Source organism: Tympanuchus pallidicinctus, unplaced genomic scaffold, assembly GCF_026119805.1.
Source record: "Tympanuchus pallidicinctus isolate F22 unplaced genomic scaffold, pur_lepc_1.0 scaffold22, whole genome shotgun sequence".
Lineage (NCBI taxonomy): Eukaryota > Metazoa > Chordata > Aves > Galliformes > Phasianidae > Tympanuchus > Tympanuchus pallidicinctus.
In genome coordinates, this window is record NW_026294739.1 from 22186722 (window position 1) to 22191840 (window position 5119).

Below are 5119 nucleotides of genomic sequence, written 5' to 3' on the forward strand. Positions count from 1 at the left end.
GGGGGAAGGGAGAAACAGTGCAAAGCTTGGGGGCACCAGCAGAGCCTCCAGGTCAGAGCAGACCCAGCAATGCCTTGGTCAAGGAATCCGCTCAGGATGCACAGGATGCAGCACAGGATGCAGGTTTCCTGGGCTCTTACATTTTAAACACTCAGCCCACCTCCTGGCTCTCCTCTCAATCCCAAATACATCTGAAATATCAGTTAAATAATCAAGTGATGGATATATCATGCACTCAGCTAATCCTTAAAGCTTTCAAAGCAGATAAACAAGGGCTGAGCTAAAAAAGAAAACATATTTTAAAAGATTATAATTCAATGTCACAGAGAGGAGTTGTGCATGGAAATGTGGGTTACCCGTCCTCCCCTCCCCACACCACAATGCCAGGGCATGTAGGAATCCATCCTTCCACCCCATCCAAGCTCCTACATCAAACCTGTCAGTTTTACCTCCTGTTGGATCCATCTATAAAGCAAGATGAACCAAAGGCAAAGAAATATTCCCACAAGCCACCCTGCTGTTTTCAGACATCACATTTTCTCTGGTTTAGGGCCACAGAGGCCAGCACAACTCAGTATCATGAGGAATTCACCTTTCCCAGAAGCTATCCCCATGCCTGTGACCTTATGGTGCCACAGAGCAGCCACCACCACTTGGTCTCAGCTTGCAGAGATGTTTGGGTTTCCTTTGCAAGTGGTTTGATAGCTTCACGCTGAATTGCTGCTTTCTCCACCTCTCGTGGTTATATACCACTTTCTTTTTGTGTTCCCCTGTTACCCACACCATCTCACACACCTGCTTCCGAGCCCCACTCAGATGCAACCACAGCCACCTGGAAACAGCAGCTACCAGAAAAGTGCCCAAATTATCACAGGTGGGTTTGGACGAGGAACTTGGGAGCTGGGAAAGGAGGCTGTGAAAAGGTCAGCAATTTCAGTTCACCACGATCCAGGGATAACAAGCCCCCAACAGTTGGAAATGTCAGAATCACGGAGCCAAGACCCTTCTATTCTTATCATAGTTGACATAAGCGTTGCTATGGCTATAGCAGCCGTTATCAGTATCGCCACGGCCGCGGCTATCGCTGCGATGTTGGTGCGGCTATCGCTGCCGTGGGCTCCCATCGCAGCTGCTATCAGCAGCACGGCTGTCGCGCCGCGAGCTGCCCTACCTGTGCGGCATGCCGGTGGTGTAGGCGATGGTGTGCTCGTGTGAGAGCTCACAGCCACGCAGGTACCAGCTCATCTCCAGCTCCCGCAGCAGTGCCAGGCGCCGTGCCCGCTGCTGCGCCGCCAGCTTCGCCCGCGCCTCCTTGGTGCCCTCGGTGCTGCCACGCGAGGCTCGCTCCCTGCTGCCCAGGGACAGCACCGACTGCTTCCTCAGCTTCAGCGCTTCCTCCGCGCTCTTGTTGCCCACGGTTCCCGTGCGTGCCGCCAGCATCGCCGCGTCCGGCCCTGAGCGCAGTTGCTGCCCTCAAATCATTTAAACTGATTTGCGGCACGCACCGTCCTCCCTCTATAACCCTCTGCCAGCTCAGAGCTGTAATTAGATACGTGGCCGCAGAGCTTAACCCGAAAGGGGAGCTGCGACCTCTGTGTGGAAACATCTGTATGGCGTCCTGCAGGGGCTGAAAGGCACACCGTTGTGCCCATGGGCTGCACGGCGCAGTGTGGTCCTCGCCCCAAAGCGGCCTCCATCCGTGCGGCCGTGGCTGCCCTGCAGAGGAGAGCAAAACTGGGGCTCTCACCAATTGATTTGTTTGTGGAGGGAGTGGTGCTTGAAGAAGATCTGCTCAGGAAGGGTTGCTCGAGCTGAACATGCTTTCTTCTGCCTTGAAATAAAGGGTCATGGAACAAACCACGCCGGGCATGCAGGAACCCTGTGTTTGGGGAAAGAGGGAGGACAAAAGCACTCTAAGGGCACTTAGGATGTTGAATATGTTGCAGTTCTACAGTGCTATCCCACATCAGTACATTTCATAGCATTTCCCAAAAAGGGAGAAGCTTCCAGCAGCTCCAGGAGCCTCTAAACCAGCCCCGAGCCACTCAGGCAGTACACACTCCTTGCACAGATGTCTTCCAGGCTTCATACAATTGTTTGAGTTCTTCCACCTGGGAGCTGCCTACCAAAATCCAGCTTTGCTCAGGGAGGTGGGTGCCCCATCCCTGCAGACAGCCATGGTTAGGCCACGGGGCTCTGAGCACCTGACGGAGCTGTGGGTGTCCCTGTGCACGGCAGGGGGCTGGACTGATGGGCACCAGAAGTCCTTCCAACACAAACCATTCTGTGGTTCTATAATAGATTCTACGAAAAGCAAAACGAAGTTCTGAAACATTTGCATAACACACAGTGAGCTCAACCAGCTTTTTGTGTTTACCACTCACCCAACCACAGCACCACGCAGCTGTTCCCAAACAAAGGCCCTGAGCAGGGATCAGTCAGCACAGAGGTAACCACATTAAAGCACCTGCTCGCTATTTGTTCCTCCCTAACGGAGCATTGTTTGTCTCACAGCAGACCTGTGACAGTGCACATCCCACCACGTGCCACGGGTCGGTAATGCCACCGGAGCTGCCCACTCACCCTATAAAACATGCAGCAGGATCGCTTGCCTGCAAGCCAAGCCGCTCAGCTGCCATTAAACATTGATGGGCACTGGGAGCTGAGCTGGGTGAGCCCCCCGTGCCAGCATCACGCAGTCACTCTGACACAGGTTAACACTGCTGGTGCTGCGTGCCCAGCGCTGAGCTGCACGGCTGTGAGCCTGGCATGGGCTGCAGTGCAGCAAGGTCCAGGCACTCACTGGTGAAGCAAGTGGTCCCATGCTGGGGTGCAGGATGGCCAGTAGGAACAAGCAGTGTGCTGCTAGCCTGAAAGCAGAACGTTCCCCTAACACTCCTCGTCCACCTGACAGGTGCACAGCAGTAATTTTTAGCCCTGTGAGGGCTGGAAATGACCTCCAAGATCCCCAACCCATCCTCAGCTCACCCCCCTGCCCACGTCCCTCAGTGCTGCGTCCCTGCAGCTCTGGAGCACCTCCTGGGACAGTGACTGCAGCGTTCCCCGGGCGGCTGTGCCGCTGCATCACTGCTCTTTCAGAGAATATTATTTTCCTAACACCCAAGCTGCATTTTTCTCTGGCTCAGACACCACTTTACTCATCCCTAGTACTTTTCAGATGTAAATAAGAGAATCATTTCTAACAGACTCCAATAGATGCTTTCTGCTCAGAAGAGCATTAGGTTTCCATGGTGAATTAATGCACTCCACACAGTTTGCATTTAGAAGTGTTTTCCTTTTCGTTTTGCTTTTTGTATCTCTCGAACCGTTCCATGCCAGCCTGGGCTGCTCAGCCCCACCTGCACGTCCCCTCACAAGAGATCTCTTCTGCCCCATTCCAAAACACAGGAATGCAAACTCTGATCTACCAATTCTCCAGCAGTTCCAGCAAAATTTGCTTTAAGTTCACCCACTTAAGACTCTCTTAAAATGAATCCCTGCATTTCAGACCCCACGCTACGTTCACTACCAGCACTGCCCCAAATTGTCCAGCTAGGTGCACGTCCCCAGGACCTCCCTGCATACAGGGATATCCCAAGCAGGACACATGGGCAGCACTTACTGCAAGGTCCTGCCTAGAGGTTTTTAGCAGAAAAACTCAAGCCTTGCACAGGCACAGTTTGAGCTGGAAAATATCTGTAAGTGATAGCTAAGTAACATATAGATTTCATCCCATAGGAGCCAAGTAATTTTCAAATGCAGGATCCAATTAGCAAAAGCCTAAGTGATAGCCTTTAGGCTAACAGCAATCTCTCTTCACCCTATCCTCTACCTAAGGTAATTAGAACCCCATCAGGGAAAGATTCATCAGGTGCTTAATTGGTTGAGTGCCTCCCCTGTGCAACCAGCAGTAGTTCAGCAGGCCCTGCGCCCAGCCCAGGAGCACAGCATCCCCAGCCCAGGTTGCACCCAGCTCTCTGGAGAACAAGGCAGACATGTCAGAGAATTCCTGTTTGTGCTGCCCATTGCAGGCCCAGAAAGAGCTGCATGGCTGTGTTTGAGTCTTAATACTACACTGGAGGTACATCTTTCAGGTTGGATATTAGAAAACATTCCTTATCTAAGGACAAGGTGGGCACTGGCACAAGCACTGGTGGGGTGACAGTCCCTGGTGGCACTCAAAGATGTGGGCAGTGAGCAGGCGGGGGTGGGGAACTGTTCTTTCCAGCCTCAATGCTTCTGTGATTACCACAGGCTGTCACACGTGGGCCAAAGGCAGTGCAATTAGTGCAATTAGAAGCAGCAGAGGCTAATGGGTGCTGCTGTTCATCACCCACCTGGCATGGCTGCACACTGCACACATCCAGCACTGACGCTCCTCTCTCAGCAAGTCCGTCTGCTGCAATTAACCTGATGAGGAAGCAGCTCCCTGCAGTCTTTTATCTTCTCGTGGAATTTTTAGCAGTCAGCCCAGAGCCAAACATCGCACCCGAGCACAAAGAAATGCAGGTGATGTTAATTAATGCCTTTTTCACCTGGCAGTCCTCAAGCGGGATCACTGAGCACCAGGAGCAGCCAGCAATTAAGGAATGCATCACCAGAATGGGGACAGCCCCGAAAGCAAAGGGCCAAGTGACTGAATGGCCTGCATCGCATTCAAATTGGCCACAAAACGCAGCGTGGCCCAACGGGCTGCAATGCAGCAGCAGCCCAGGGGTGGCAGCTCCCAGAGCCCCCCAGCAGCAGCAGGCACAGCCCAGCAGTGCTCCCACCAGGACTGTGGGTGCTGGAGCACAGCTCGGCCATCTGGCACAGATACAAGCAGCACACATGCACACTCCTGCAAGGAAGGGCAGCTCTGCACAGCCTCAGACTGCACTGCTCTATTTCCACAATTGCTTTTTTCTTTGTAGAGCAGGAACCTACACACAGCCTCGAATCCCATGCATCTCGGGAATGAGTTACCTCTATCCCAGCACCAACACAAGCAGGAGGCAGCAGCACAGAGCCTCGTGGGGATGCAGAAGGGACAGCCATGGACACCACCTCACCCGCACAAAGGGCTGCAGCCCAGAAGGGATGGGCCCCGAGCAGCCCTAGGAAACACATCACACCGGTG